Source organism: Brachyhypopomus gauderio, unplaced genomic scaffold, assembly GCF_052324685.1.
Source record: "Brachyhypopomus gauderio isolate BG-103 unplaced genomic scaffold, BGAUD_0.2 sc159, whole genome shotgun sequence".
Taxonomy (NCBI): domain Eukaryota; kingdom Metazoa; phylum Chordata; class Actinopteri; order Gymnotiformes; family Hypopomidae; genus Brachyhypopomus; species Brachyhypopomus gauderio.
This window is the reverse complement of record NW_027506980.1, coordinates 187,672-203,250: the sequence shown is the minus strand read 5'-3', so window position 1 is coordinate 203,250 and position 15,579 is coordinate 187,672. Positions and strand designations below refer to the sequence as shown.

The 15,579-nt window shown below is 43.1% G+C and overlaps 9 non-coding genes across 9 annotated transcripts; 4 read left to right on the top strand and 5 right to left on the bottom strand.

The window, feature by feature from the left end:
* Nucleotides 1-974: 974 nt before the first annotated feature.
* Nucleotides 975-1,048, top strand: trnan-guu (transfer RNA asparagine (anticodon GUU)). The gene has a single exon. It is a non-coding gene; the product is annotated as a tRNA-Asn (tRNA).
* An 8,297-nt stretch (nucleotides 1,049-9,345) lies between these two features.
* Nucleotides 9,346-9,419, top strand: trnan-guu (transfer RNA asparagine (anticodon GUU)). Its single transcript has one exon. It is a non-coding gene; the product is annotated as a tRNA-Asn (tRNA).
* An 89-nt stretch (nucleotides 9,420-9,508) lies between these two features.
* trnak-cuu (transfer RNA lysine (anticodon CUU)) lies at nucleotides 9,509-9,581 on the bottom strand. The gene has a single exon. It is a non-coding gene; the product is annotated as a tRNA-Lys (tRNA).
* A 1,317-nt stretch (nucleotides 9,582-10,898) lies between these two features.
* On the bottom strand, nucleotides 10,899-10,971 carry trnak-cuu (transfer RNA lysine (anticodon CUU)). The gene has a single exon. It is a non-coding gene; the product is annotated as a tRNA-Lys (tRNA).
* A 1,154-nt stretch (nucleotides 10,972-12,125) lies between these two features.
* trnan-guu (transfer RNA asparagine (anticodon GUU)) lies at nucleotides 12,126-12,199 on the top strand. Its single transcript has one exon. It is a non-coding gene; the product is annotated as a tRNA-Asn (tRNA).
* An 89-nt stretch (nucleotides 12,200-12,288) lies between these two features.
* Nucleotides 12,289-12,361, bottom strand: trnak-cuu (transfer RNA lysine (anticodon CUU)). Its single transcript has one exon. It is a non-coding gene; the product is annotated as a tRNA-Lys (tRNA).
* Nucleotides 12,362-13,515: 1,154 nt separating this feature from the next.
* trnan-guu (transfer RNA asparagine (anticodon GUU)) lies at nucleotides 13,516-13,589 on the top strand. The gene has a single exon. It is a non-coding gene; the product is annotated as a tRNA-Asn (tRNA).
* An 89-nt stretch (nucleotides 13,590-13,678) lies between these two features.
* Nucleotides 13,679-13,751, bottom strand: trnak-cuu (transfer RNA lysine (anticodon CUU)). Its single transcript has one exon. It is a non-coding gene; the product is annotated as a tRNA-Lys (tRNA).
* A 1,317-nt stretch (nucleotides 13,752-15,068) lies between these two features.
* Nucleotides 15,069-15,141, bottom strand: trnak-cuu (transfer RNA lysine (anticodon CUU)). The gene has a single exon. It is a non-coding gene; the product is annotated as a tRNA-Lys (tRNA).
* Between the last annotated feature and the right edge of the window lie 438 nt (nucleotides 15,142-15,579).

Here is a 15,579-nt window from a genome sequence, read left to right as displayed (position 1 = left end):
TGGTCAGGTAACAGCAGCATTTGAAGTGGGGTCAAAAAGGTACCATTAAAGGCACTTGACATCCCAGCTCAGTTTCGTTGCATAGCCTCTTTATAGTTGTTGAAAAAACGTTTTGTAGCGGAAGAAAACATTAATTTACTGGAAGACAATCCAGTGATCGCTCTTAATATCAAAGTAAAACATGTACTCTGTCCTGATAAAATTTTGAGCATGTGCATTTCACCTTGGGATTTAAAGTGTTTCCCTTTAGTCTGAGTACATCAGCTGAAGGCAGCTTAACTTCTTTTTTGGTTCTTGAAGTCTTTTTTTATTCTCATCCGAAAGGCATAGCCTATTCTGTTCCAGAAAACATTGGGGATTCCAATGTATCAATGACCTAGTTGGGAAAATAATTGCTGAACTCTGTAATGATCCTGATCTCAGCAGTACCAAGTGCCACAAAGGTCCACAAATCAGTTTACTCATGTATTTTATTGCCTATGGTTTGGTTTGTAAATGTGTGTTGGTGATATGGATGCATTCATGATAGCACATTTTCTGGACAAAATGCGTCTTGGAGCAGCTCCTGCAGTGCTTCCATCAAATCTGTTTTGAATAGGTTTTGGGTGCATTTTCACAAATAATTTCAAAAGCGTCTTATCTAAGAGGACATAACCCTGCAACTGAAGGCAAGGGAGCTACACTGTGTAAACTGGTGAAAATCATACACATTCCGATGACTGGTGGACAAAAGGATCAAAACTTTGACAGGAAAAGGGTCTACAAACTGACCTTTTGTTTGAAGACCTGCAGGTCTTGACAAGTGAGAAATTAAAGGAAGGGCGAATTTTAGACAAGCTAGCAGAAAAGTGTGAGTGACATTGATGTTGCATCCTTTATGCATTGGCTCATTTAATCAAAAGCCAGCAAACAGGAGGAATGTGCTTGTTGGGTTTTTCTTTTGAGGAAGAACTATGTAAGCACAGCAGCATCTGGTCTCTGTGGCGCAATCGGTTAGCGCGTTCGGCTGTTAACCGAAAGGATGGTGGTTCGAGCCCACCCAGGGACGATGTATGTTCCTTTCTCTTCTTTTTTAGACGTATTTTGTGCAAACAGATTAACTAAATTTCAACATTTCACTCAAACAAATCAGCCTCTCGCCCAACGTGGGGCTCCAACCCACGACCCTGAGATTAAGAGTGTCATGCTCTACCGACTGAGCTAGCCGGGCGATTTTTGTAGGACCCCAAAGGCACTTGCTGTCACCACATGTTGACATGTTGAGCAGGACCTGAGCTATGTTTGTGGAATTTGTGCAGAAATTAAAGACCTTCACCCTTAAACATTCACTAAACCTGGTGCATGATCTCACATCCCAGAGATTGAGAATCTGGCAAACTAACAATCGAACTGGTCAGGTAACAGCAGCATTTGAAGTGGGGTCAAAAAGGTACCATTAAAGGCACTTGACATCCCAGCTCAGTTTCGTTGCATAGCCTCTTTATAGTTGTTGAAAAAACGTTTTGTCAACACCGACACCAACTCCTTACTACACATTACTTTTCGCCTAGAACAACAAGACATGTTTAATTTAAATAAATAATGCCGGTCTAATTAGCACCGTACTGTATGTTTTCCGTCATTAGTCCTAGTTGTTTATACTTTTTTTGTTGTATATGCACTTTCAGTGTACGTCTCCTTTTCCCTTCCCCTCTCTTTTTCTCTTTCTACACTCACCCAGCGATTTGTTCACCCACTTTCAAGACTGCAATGTATTGTATGCACACACACACGCACATGCAGGCAGATAGGCAAAACAGACACACACGTAGATATATAGCACATTCTCACACTAACACACAGGAGATACACACACATGACCGATTCATGCAGGCACAGACACATAGGCATGTAGTGCAGACGCAGACACATACACGAAACATTCAACACAGGCATACTACACAGAAGTGCAACACACACACCTTTAGCAACCGTCCAACACTCAAACAAGTAGTTTTAACATTAGTTCACTGAAGTTCGTCACATGGAATGTACGTGGAACTGGTTCGAGGGAAAAGAGATTGAAAATTTTTAATCGGCTAAACGACTTACAAGCAGATATTGTCTTTCTACAGGAAACACATATGTCTAAAACACCTACATACACACTGACCTCTCCTCAGTTCCCACACTTGTACTCAGCCTGTTACAACTCAAAACAAAGGGGGGTGGCCATATTAATTAATAAAAGGATAAGCTTTTCCATTAGCAACAATATAACTGATCCAGATGGTAGATACATAATACTCAACCTATCCATTCTAAATATGCGTTTATGTTTTGCTAACATATATGGGCCGAATGTTGACGACCCCTCCTTTTTCCACAATATTTTCACTGCACTCTCTGATCACTCTGACACCAAACTAATAATAGGAGGAGACTTCAACTTGGTACTTGATCCAGATATCGACAGGCTCAGTACAGCAGTGAGTCAAAGGAACTGGCAGTCTATAGACACCCTAAAACAATATATGAACGATTTTGGGCTCTCTGATGCGTGGCGTTCACAACACCCCACTCTCCGGGACTACTCTTTCTTTTCGGCAGTACACCACTCACATTCTCGTTTAGACAACTTCTTAGTTAGCAATTCCATTATGACAGATGTCACAGACACTTGTATTCACCCTATCACTATCAGTGACCATGCACCGGTCTCTCTCTCTTTGACACAGAAAAGAACCACACCAGCAACGAGGAACTGGAGATTAAATACATCATTACTTAAGGAACAAGATTTCATTAATTACTTCAAAAAAGAATGGGCAACATATTTAGAATATAACGATCTACCAGGTACCTCTCCGTGTGTTCTTTGGGAAGCAGGGAAGGCAGTAATGCGGGGGAAAATAATATCCTACTGCACACATAAGAAAAAGACAGAAAAAACACAGGTATTAGAATTGGAAAAAAAAATAAAATCTTTAGAAGCTGCCCATGCTGCTTCACCACAAGAACACACACTGAACAAGCTGAGGAAACTCAAACTGGAATTGAATGAAATAATAGATAAAAAGACACAATTTTTACTGCAAAGACTGCGCTGGCAGAATTTTGAACATGGCAATAAATCTGGAAAATTCCTTGCTAATCAGTTAAAGCTTAATAAGGAAAAAACAACTATCTCCTCTATTAAGAACTCAACAGGCAGCATTATTCACGACCCACAACAAATAAATAAAGCTTTTAAAGAGTTTTATAAAGCTTTATACGCATCACAGATTAATCCATCAGATTCAGCTATTGAAGAATTTATTAATAATATAAATCTCCCAAAGCTAGAAAACGAACAAATTGTTGCACTGGATTCACCACTTGCTCTGCCCGAATTACATGAAGCCTTACAGCAGCTACCAAATAACAAAGCTCCAGGACCAGATGGATTTCCTGTAGAATTCTACAAAGAATTATGGTCTGTGCTAGAACCAACCTTTTTTAGAATGGTAAATCAAATTCAAAAAGATCATGTCCTGTCTCCAGACATGAATTCTGCTAACATCAGTGTACTTCTAAAGCCAGGCAAAGACCCTACACTTCCTTCCAGCTATCGCCCCATTTCACTCATAAACGTAGATCTTAAAATTATTTGCAAAGCACTTGCCAGAAGATTAGAGGAAATCACCCCACTTATAATACATCCAGACCAGACAGGTTTTATCAAGGGTAGACAATCTGCCAACAATACACGCAGACTAATAAACATAATAGATTACTGCACAATTAACAAATTAGAGACTACCATTGTATCTTTAGATGCAGAAAAAGCATTTGACCGAGTAAACTGGAAATATTTATTAGCAGTTCTACACAAATTTGGATTTGGCCCATCCTTCATTAACTGGATCAAAGCCTTACATAGTTCTCCTAATGCACGGGTTAGGACAAACGACATCACCTCACAAAGCTTCACTCTGCAAAGGGGCACCAGGCAGGGCTGTCCACTATCACCCTCACTTTTCGTTCTCTTCATTGAGCCATTAGCAGCAGCAATTCGACAAAATGCAAATATTACAGGAATTAACACAGGAACCACAAACCATAGGATAAGTCTCTACGCAGATGATGTATTACTTTTCCTACAGAACACACAAGCTTCCCTTCCGAATACAATCAAACTTATAGACAGCTTCTCTTCTATAACAGAATATTCCATCAACTGGGGCAAATCAACAGTTTTGCCTATAAACTGTAGTTTCCAGAACACGACCACCACTCCACTACAATCAGGTAATATTAGATATTTAGGCATACATGTCTCTGCTAAACTGTTAGACTTGGTGCAGTTAAATCATATCCCTCTATTAAAAACAATAGAAGATGATCTCACACGTTGGAACGCTTTACCTATATCACTCATGGGGAGAGTGGCTACCATTAAAATGATGGTTCTACCCAAAGTTAACTATTTATTCTCATTAATCCCAAATAAACCCTCTGCTGCTTGGTTTAAATCCCTAGATTCAAACATCTCAAAATTTCTATGGAAAAACAAGCCATCAAGAATAAGTATGAAAACCTTGCAAAAGCCAAAACGCAATGGTGGCTTAGAATTACCAAATTTTTATCAATATTTCTTAGCCAATAGATTACAGTACATTTTAAAATGGGTCAAATACGACTTAATAGACAGGCCATGGTTGGACCTAGAACAAGCATTTTGCGGTAAAATAAAACTCTCAGACCTACCTTACATTAGCTCTAATATTAAGCGTCAGGACTGCTTTAAAAGCCTTAATATAAATACTTCACTGACAGCCTGGTGGGAATTCCTTAAATTAACTCGGTCCCCACTCATCCCATGCAAACTAACACCCATTTGGAACAATCCAGACATCTGTCAGAACAAGAAAGTACTACATTTTTCATCATGGCATGACAGGGGAATAAAAAATTTAGAACATGTTATTAAAGATGGAAACTTTGTCACATTCCAGGAACTTGTATCAGAATATGGAATAAACAACAGTAGATTTCTGGAATATCAACAATTAAAATCCATCATTCAACAGAGATTCAACCGCAATCAACTGAACTTAGAAATATCAGCATGGATAACTGAATTTTTTAATCTATATACTCCTAAATTATTATCAAAATTGTATAAATTATTGTTAAAATTTGATGACTCAATATCCCTTCCGATAGCCAAATGGGAACGAGATCTATTTATTAATCCAGATCAACATTTCTGGACAGACATATGTACAAATATCTTCAAAATAAGTAAAAGCCCCAACTTACAACTTATACAATACAAAGTCCTTCATAGAACACACTATACAGGACAAAGGATGTTCCAAATGGGCCTAGCACAATCAAACATATGCACCCACTGTACAGGCAATATAATTGATAACTATATGCATGCTATATGGGATTGTAGGCCTGTTAAGGAATTCTGGAAGAAGGTATGTGTAGAATTGTCCACGGGGCTTAAAAGCTGCATCCCAACTTCCCCCAGACTGTGCATCTTAGGAGACGTCAGTGAATTAGATACAGAGGCAGACATATCACACATAGTTCTCACTGCCCTATGCATCGCCAAGAAAACCATTCTTATCAATTGGAAAACGAAAAAGGACCTGCATATTACTCATTACAAAAATTTATTACTTGATCACATCTGTCTGGAGAGAATGTCTGCTTCCTCTAAAGACCAGTTGGAGGAATTTAATTCTCTTTGGTCCCCACTGATCAGTTCCATTAGCTAGTCGGGGTGGTTGGCGGGGGCCTCGGCCCCCGGAGGGCCGGTTGGTGGCTGGGGGTCGACCCCGGGGAGACTGCTCGTGCCGGCCACTTTCTGGGCGGGGGGGCCGGGGCTGCCGACCTGGGATGGCATGTGCTTGCCCTGGCGGGCGGTGGTTGGGGGGGCTTGGGTGGCGCTCCCTCTGGGCTCTGGGGTGTGGGGCCGGGGCGTGGGGGGGGGGCAGGTGCTGGCCCTCGGCGGGGTGGCTGGCCTCCCCTGTGGGGCCGGGTGGCGGGACCCGGGGCCTGGTGCCTGGGGCCCCCCGACCCCGAGCTGGGGCCCTGCCCGTGCGGGGGGACCTGCGCCGCTGCGGTTGCGCCGCTGGGGGGGGTGGGTCGATCGGCTTGGGTCGGGGGGTCGGGCCTGGGCCTTGGGGCTCCGAGGTGCCTGGGTGGTGGGGGTGGGGTGGTGGATGATGGGGATGTCTGGGGTGGGCCGGGAGGTAGGGTTCCGGACTCCGACCAGCATGTCCTCAATACTGTTGATGTCTGTCATCGTTTGTTCACTGTGCGATTGGTATGGTTGTGGGTGCATACACAGGGGTGTGGTGTATATGGGACTAGAGTGTGTGGGTGTATATGTATGTGTAGATATATATGTATATATGTATGTATGTGTATGTATATATTTATATACATGGATGGATGTATGTATGTATATGTGTATATATGTATATATTTATGGGTTAAATGTGTGTGAGTGCATACGTGTATGAAAGAAATGCGTGTCTAGGTGTATGTGGATGTGCGGACCGGCTGCTCTCTGTGGTGGGGGTGGTGTGGATCCGGGCTTGGATGTGGTGGTGGGGGGGGGTTGCCGCCCTGGTCTCCCCGGGTCGACCGCTCCCTGCCTTGAGCTGGGGGGGCAGTGAAGTTCGGTGCTCAATGAGCCAGCTAGCAAGCTGGCTCTCCTCTTCCAGAGGACCCTTTCCTCTGGACCTAAGCATTCCCACCCACCCACCCACCCACACACACACACACACACACACACACACACACACACACACACACACACACACACACACACATCCTTGCTCATTTAGGATTCTGGGGACAGGCAGGTACCCAGAGGTTGACGAGGTGGGCCTGCTGCCATGGTTCACCCGTCTCCTCACCACTGTCTGTCCCTCAGTTTTTACTGCACTTTAGACACTGAGGGCCTTTGAGGGGACGGTGTGGACATGCACTCACGTTTGTCCTAGCACCTGTCCCCTCAATTTTAACTGCACCATAGTATCACACACTACGACACATGCATATACACCAACACCTACACACAACACTGGGGGTGGAGGGGTGGGAAGGCCTTCCTTCACCCACTTCCTGCTCCCTGCCGGGGCGGGGGGGGTTGCTGGCACGGGACTGGGCTGGTGGCTTCCTAGGACCGCTACTGGTCCTTGCTGGTCCAGCCATTTGCCCCTGCCGCAGAGGGTGTGCTAGTCTGGATAAGTGTGTGTCTCTGTCCTTGTTTTCTTCTTGTTTCTGAATGGGTGGATGAATGAGTGCGTGTTGGAGGGAGGGGACATATGGCCAGGTTTGGAGGTGTGAGGGTGAATTTGAGTGTATGTGTGTGTGTGTGTGGGGGTGGGTGTGTACATGGTGGGGGTGTATAGGGGCGAATGTAGGGTGGGTTTGGTTAGGTGGGTGAGGACAGCTGGCTCTGGGTCGGGGCTGGTCGTGCCCTGTTCACTCATGGACACTCCCCTGAGACTACTGCACCACTCCAGAGGGGGGGCGCCTTGGAGCTCCGGAGTCCGGCTTGGCCCCCCGGCGTAGGGGCGGTTGGCCCGCTCCCCTGGGCGGTGGTGGTATGGGGCGGCCGGGTGCTCCTCGGCGGGAGGTGGGCCCTGCCGGGTGGTGGGTGGCTTTCCGGGCGCGTGGGGCCGTGGTTCTGCCGCTGGCCCCTGGGGGGGGGGGGCATCCTGGGGGGGAGGCGCTCTGTTCCCTCTGGTTCCCCTGGACCTGCGCTCCTTGATTGGTGGGGCGCTGTCCGGGGTCTCTCTCTCCCGCCTGCGGGGGCGGGCGGGTGAGGGTTTCTGGGAAGTGCGGCTCTGGTACTCCACCGCTCTGTGGGGGGCCGTGGGCGGGTGGGATTCCCGGGTCTCTCTCCACCCGCCTCTGGCCTCTGGGGGAGTGCTGTCGCAGCTACCCACCCTTGCTGGTAAGTACATTCCATACATCTATCCTATGTTGCACTTCTAGGTTGCACATAAACACACACTCACACACACCCATACATCGCACTCATCTGCACTATATGTATTTGGTTTACTTTCTGTACTTCTTTGCAGTGGTCATTTGAGCTGGTTGCGTGTTTTATTTTATTAATATTATTATTATTATTATTATTATTATTTTATTATTATTAATTTTTTTTTATTTTATTATTATTATTATTATTTTTTCTTCTCTTCTTTTTCTTCTCCTTTCTTCTCCTACCTCTGTCTTTTCCCTTTTTATTATTTCTCTCCCCCTCTTTTCTTGGTCCACCTAACCCCAATAATTATCACTTTGCATATTGTTATCACTATATATTGTTATCACTACACTATATATTATACAGAATTGTTATAATTGCCATTTAAATCTGTACATAAAAACAAAGTTGTCCTCCAAAGATGGGGGGGTGGAGGTGGGCCAAAAAAAAAAAAAAAAAAAAAAAAAAAAAAAAAAAAAAAAAAAAAAGAAAAAACGTTTTGTAGCGGAAGAAAACATTAATTTACTGGAAGACAATCCAGTGATCGCTCTTAATATCAAAGTAAAACATGTACTCTGTCCTGATAAAATTTTGAGCATGTGCATTTCACCTTGGGATTTAAAGTGTTTCCCTTTAGTCTGAGTACATCAGCTGAAGGCAGCTTAACTTCTTTTTTGGTTCTTGAAGTCTTTTTTTATTCTCATCCGAAAGGCATAGCCTATTCTGTTCCAGAAAACATTGGGGATTCCAATGTATCAATGACCTAGTTGGGAAAATAATTGCTGAACTCTGTAATGATCCTGATCTCAGCAGTACCAAGTGCCACAAAGGTCCACAAATCAGTTTACTCATGTATTTTATTGCCTATGGTTTGGTTTGTAAATGTGTGTTGGTGATATGGATGCATTCATGATAGCACATTTTCTGGACAAAATGCGTCTTGGAGCAGCTCCTGCAGTGCTTCCATCAAATCTGTTTTGAATAGGTTTTGGGTGCATTTTCACAAATAATTTCAAAAGCGTCTTATCTAAGACGACATAACCCTGCAACTGAAGGCAAGGGAGCTACACTGTGTAAACTGGTGAAAATCATACACATTCCGATGACTGGTGGACAAAAGGATCAAAACTTTGACAGGAAAAGGGTCTACAAACTGACCTTTTGTTTGAAGACCTGGAGGTCTTGACAAGTGAGAAATTGAAGGAAGGGCGAATTTTAGACAAGCTAGCAGAAAAGTGTGAGTGACATTGATGTTGCATCCTTTATGCATTGGCTCATTTCATCAAAAGCCAGCAAACAGGAGGAATGTGCTTGTTGGGTTTTTCTTTTGAGGAAGAACTATGTAAGCACAGCAGCATCTGGTCTCTGTGGCGCAATCGGTTAGCGCGTTCGGCTGTTAACCGAAAGGATGGTGGTTCGAGCCCACCCAGGGACGATGTATGTTCCTTTCTCTTCTTTTTTAGACGTATTTTGTGCAAACAGATTAACTAAATTTCAACATTTCACTCAAACAAATCAGCCTCTCGCCCAACGTGGGGCTCGAACCCACGACCCTGAGATTAAGAGTCTCATGCTCTACCGACTGAGCTAGCCGGGCGATTTTTGTAGGACCCCAAAGGCACTTGCTGTCGCCACATGTTGACATGTTGAGCAGGACCTGAGCTATGTTTGTGGAATTTGTGCAGAAATTAAAGACCTTCACCCTTAAACATTCACTAAACCTGGTGCATGATCTCACATCCCAGAGATTGAGAATCTGGCAAACTAACAATCGAACTGGTCAGGTAACAGCAGCATTTGAAGTGGGGTCAAAAAGGTACCATTAAAGGCACTTGACATCCCAGCTCAGTTTCGTTGCATAGCCTCTTTATAGTTGTTGAAAAAACGTTTTGTAGCGGAAGAAAACATTAATTTACTGGAAGACAATCCAGTGATCGCTCTTAATATCAAAGTAAAACATGTACTCTGTCCTGATAAAATTTTGAGCATGTGCATTTCACCTTGGGATTTAAAGTGTTTCCCTTTAGTCTGAGTACATCAGCTGAAGGCAGCTTAACTTCTTTTTTGGTTCTTGAAGTCTTTTTTTATTCTCATCCGAAAGGCATAGCCTATTCTGTTCCAGAAAACATTGGGGATTCCAATGTATCAATGACCTAGTTGGGAAAATAATTGCTGAACTCTGTAATGATCCTGATCTCAGCAGTACCAAGTGCCACAAAGGTCCACAAATCAGTTTACTCATGTATTTTATTGCCTATGGTTTGGTTTGTAAATGTGTGTTGGTGATATGTATGCATTCATGATAGCACATTTTCTGGACAAAATGCGTCTTGGAGCAGCTCCTGCAGTGCTTCCATCAAATCTGTTTTGAATAGGTTTTGGGTGCATTTTCACAAATAATTTGAAAAGCGTCTTATCTAAGAGGACATAACCCTGCAACTGAATGCAAGGGAGCTACACTGTGTAAACTGGTGAAAATCATACACATTCCGATGACTGGTGGACAAAAGGATCAAAACTTTGACAGGAAAAGGGTCTACAAACTGACCTTTTGTTTGAAGACCTGCAGGTCTTGACAAGTGAGAAATTGAAGGAAGGGCGAATTTTAGACAAGCTAGCAGAAAAGTGTGAGTGACATTGATGTTGCATCCTTTATGCATTGGCTCATTTCATCAAAAGACAGCAAACAGGAGGAATGTGCTTGTTGGGTTTTTCTTTTGAGGAAGAACTATGTAAGCACAGCAGCATCTGGTCTCTGTGGCGCAATCGGTTAGCGCGTTCGGCTGTTAACCGAAAGGATGGTGGTTCGAGCCCACTCAGGGACGATGTATGTTCCTTTCTCTTCTTTTTTAGACGTATTTTGTGCAAACAGATTAACTAAATTTCAACATTTCACTCAAACAAATCAGCCTCTCGCCCAACGTGGGGCTCGAACCCACGACCCTGAGATTAAGAGTCTCATGCTCTACCGACTGAGCTAGCCGGGCGATTTTTGTAGGACCCCAAAGGCACTTGCTGTCGCCACATGTTGACATGTTGAGCAGGACCTGAGCTATGTTTGTGGAATTTGTGCAGAAACTAAAGACCTTCACCCTTAAACATTCACTAAACCTGGTGCATGATCTCACATCCCAGAGATTGAGAATCTGGCAAACTAACAATCGAACTGGTCAGGTAACAGCAGCATTTGAAGTGGGGTCAAAAATGTACCATTAAAGGCACTTGACATCTCAGCTCAGTTTCGTTGCATAGCCTCTTTATAGTTGTTGAAAAAACGTTTTGTAGCGGAAGAAAACATTAATTTACTGGAAGACAATCCAGTGATCGCTCTTAATATCAAAGTAAAACATGTACTCTGTCCTGATAAAATTTTGAGCATGTGCATTTCACCTTGGGATTTAAAGTGTTTCCCTTTAGTCTGAGTGCATCAGCTGAAGGCAGCTTAACTTCTTTTTTGGTTCTTGAAGTCTTTTTTTATTCTCATCCGAAAGGCATAGCCTATTCTGTTCCAGAAAACATTGGGGATTCCAATGTATCAATGACCTAGTTGGGAAAATAATTGCTGAACTCTGTAATGATCCTGATCTCAGCAGTACCAAGTGCCACAAAGGTCCACAAATCAGTTTACTCATGTATTTTATTGCCTATGGTTTGGTTTGTAAATGTGTGTTGGTGATATGGATGCATTCATGATAGCACATTTTCTGGACAAAATGCGTCTTGGAGCAGCTCCTGCAGTGCTTCCATCAAATCTGTTTTGAATAGGTTTTGGGTGCATTTTCACAAATAATTTCAAAAGCGTCTTATCTAAGAGGACATAACCCTGCAACTGAAGGCAAGGGAGCTACACTGTGTAAACTGGTGAAAATCATACACATTCCGATGACTGGTGGACAAAAGGATCAAAACTTTGACAGGAAAAGGGTCTACAAACTGACCTTTTGTTTGAAGACCTGCAGGTCTTGACAAGTGAGAAATTGAAGGAAGGGCGAATTTTAGACAAGCTAGCAGAAAAGTGTGAGTGACATTGATGTTGCATCCTTTATGCATTGGCTCATTTCATCAAAAGCCAGCAAACAGGAGGAATGTGCTTGTTGGGTTTTTCTTTTGAGGAAGAACTATGTAAGCACAGCAGCATCTGGTCTCTGTGGCGCAATCGGTTAGCGCGTTCGGCTGTTAACCGAAAGGATGGTGGTTCGAGCCCACCCAGGGACGATGTATGTTCCTTTCTCTTCTTTTTTAGACGTATTTTGTGCAAACAGATTAACTAAATTTCAACATTTCACTCAAACAAATCAGCCTCTCGCCCAACGTGGGGCTCGAACCCACGACCCTGAGATTAAGAGTCTCATGCTCTACCGACTGAGCTAGCCGGGCGATTTTTGTAGGACCCCAAAGGCACTTGCTGTCGCCACATGTTGACATGTTGAGCAGGACCTGAGCTATGTTTGTGGAATTTGTGCAGAAATTAAAGACCTTCACCCTTAAACATTCACTAAACCTGGTGCATGATCTCACATCCCAGAGATTGAGAATCTGGCAAACTAACAATCGAACTGGTCAGGTAACAGCAGCATTTGAAGTGGGGTCAAAAAGGTACCATTAAAGGCACTTGACATCCCAGCTCAGTTTCGTTGCATAGCCTCTTTATAGTTGTTGAAAAAACGTTTTGTAGCGGAAGAAAACATTAATTTACTGGAAGACAATCCAGTGATCGCTCTTAATATCAAAGTAAAACATGTACTCTGTCCTGATAAAATTTTGAGCATGTGCATTTCACCTTGGGATTTAAAGTGTTTCCCTTTAGTCTGAGTACATCAGCTGAAGGCAGCTTAACTTCTTTTTTGGTTCTTGAAGTCTTTTTTTATTCTCATCCGAAAGGCATAGCCTATTCTGTTCCAGAAAACATTGGGGATTCCAATGTATCAATGACCTAGTTGGGAAAATAATTGCTGAACTCTGTAATGATCCTGATCTCAGCAGTACCAAGTGCCACAAAGGTCCACAAATCAGTTTACTCATGTATTTTATTGCCTATGGTTTGGTTTGTAAATGTGTGTTGGTGATATGGATGCATTCATGATAGCACATTTTCTGGACAAAATGCGTCTTGGAGCAGCTCCTGCAGTGCTTCCATCAAATCTGTTTTGAATAGGTTTTGGGTGCATTTTCACAAATAATTTCAAAAGCGTCTTATCTAAGAGGACATAACCCTGCAACTGAAGGCAAGGGAGCTACACTGTGTAAACTGGTGAAAATCATACACATTCCGATGACTGGTGGACAAAAGGATCAAAACTTTGACAGGAAAAGGGTCTACAAACTGACCTTTTGTTTGAAGACCTGCAGGTCTTGACAAGTGAGAAATTAAAGGAAGGGCGAATTTTAGACAAGCTAGCAGAAAAGTGTGAGTGACATTGATGTTGCATCCTTTATGCATTGGCTCATTTCATCAAAAGCCAGCAAACAGGAGGAATGTGCTTGTTGGGTTTTTCTTTTGAGGAAGAACTATGTAAGCACAGCAGCATCTGGTCTCTGTGGCGCAATCGGTTAGCGCGTTCGGCTGTTAACCGAAAGGATGGTGGTTCGAGCCCACCCAGGGACGATGTATGTTCCTTTCTCTTCTTTTTTAGACGTATTTTGTGCAAACAGATTAACTAAATTTCAACATTTCACTCAAACAAATCAGCCTCTCGCCCAACGTGGGGCTCGAACCCACGACCCTGAGATTAAGAGTCTCATGCTCTACCGACTGAGCTAGCCGGGCGATTTTTGTAGGACCCCAAAGGCACTTGCTGTCGCCACATGTTGACATGTTGAGCAGGACCTGAGCTATGTTTGTGGAATTTGTGCAGAAATTAAAGACCTTCACCCTTAAACATTCACTAAACCTGGTGCATGATCTCACATCCCAGAGATTGAGAATCTGGCAAACTAACAATCGAACTGGTCAGGTAACAGCAGCATTTGAAGTGGGGTCAAAAAGGTACCATTAAAGGCACTTGACATCCCAGCTCAGTTTCGTTGCATAGCCTCTTTATAGTTGTTGAAAAAACGTTTTGTAGCGGAAGAAAACATTAATTTACTGGAAGACAATCCAGTGATCGCTCTTAATATCAAAGTAAAACATGTACTCTGTCCTGATAAAATTTTGAGCATGTGCATTTCACCTTGGGATTTAAAGTGTTTCCCTTTAGTCTGAGTACATCAGCTGAAGGCAGCTTAACTTCTTTTTTGGTTCTTGAAGTCTTTTTTTATTCTCATCCGAAAGGCATAGCCTATTCTGTTCCAGAAAACATTGGGGATTCCAATGTATCAATGACCTAGTTGGGAAAATAATTGCTGAACTCTGTAATGATCCTGATCTCAGCAGTACCAAGTGCCACAAAGGTCCACAAATCAGTTTACTCATGTATTTTATTGCCTATGGTTTGGTTTGTAAATGTGTGTTGGTGATATGTATGCATTCATGATAGCACATTTTCTGGACAAAATGCGTCTTGGAGCAGCTCCTGCAGTGCTTCCATCAAATCTGTTTTGAATAGGTTTTGGGTGCATTTTCACAAATAATTTGAAAAGCGTCTTATCTAAGAGGACATAACCCTGCAACTGAATGCAAGGGAGCTACACTGTGTAAACTGGTGAAAATCATACACATTCCGATGACTGGTGGACAAAAGGATCAAAACTTTGACAGGAAAAGGGTCTACAAACTGACCTTTTGTTTGAAGACCTGCAGGTCTTGACAAGTGAGAAATTGAAGGAAGGGCGAATTTTAGACAAGCTAGCAGAAAAGTGTGAGTGACATTGATGTTGCATCCTTTATGCATTGGCTCATTTCATCAAAAGACAGCAAACAGGAGGAATGTGCTTGTTGGGTTTTTCTTTTGAGGAAGAACTATGTAAGCACAGCAGCATCTGGTCTCTGTGGCGCAATCGGTTAGCGCGTTCGGCTGTTAACCGAAAGGATGGTGGTTCGAGCCCACTCAGGGACGATGTATGTTCCTTTCTCTTCTTTTTTAGACGTATTTTGTGCAAACAGATTAACTAAATTTCAACATTTCACTCAAACAAATCAGCCTCTCGCCCAACGTGGGGCTCGAACCCACGACCCTGAGATTAAGAGACTCATGCTCTACCGACTGAGCTAGCCGGGCGATTTTTGTAGGACCCCAAAGGCACTTGCTGTCGCCACATGTTGACATGTTGAGCAGGACCTGAGCTATGTTTGTGGAATTTGTGCAGAAACTAAAGACCTTCACCCTTAAACATTCACTAAACCTGGTGCATGATCTCACATCCCAGAGATTGAGAATCTGGCAAACTAACAATCGAACTGGTCAGGTAACAGCAGCATTTGAAGTGGGGTCAAAAATGTACCATTAAAGGCACTTGACATCCCAGCTCAGTTTCGTTGCATAGCCTCTTTATAGTTGTTGAAAAAACGTTTTGTAGCGGAAGAAAACATTAATTTACTGGAAGACAATCCAGTGATCGCTCTTAATATCAAAGTAAAACATGTACTCTGTCCTGATAAAATTTTGAGCATGTGCATTTCACCTTGGGATTTAAAGTGTTTCCCTTTAGTCTGAGTG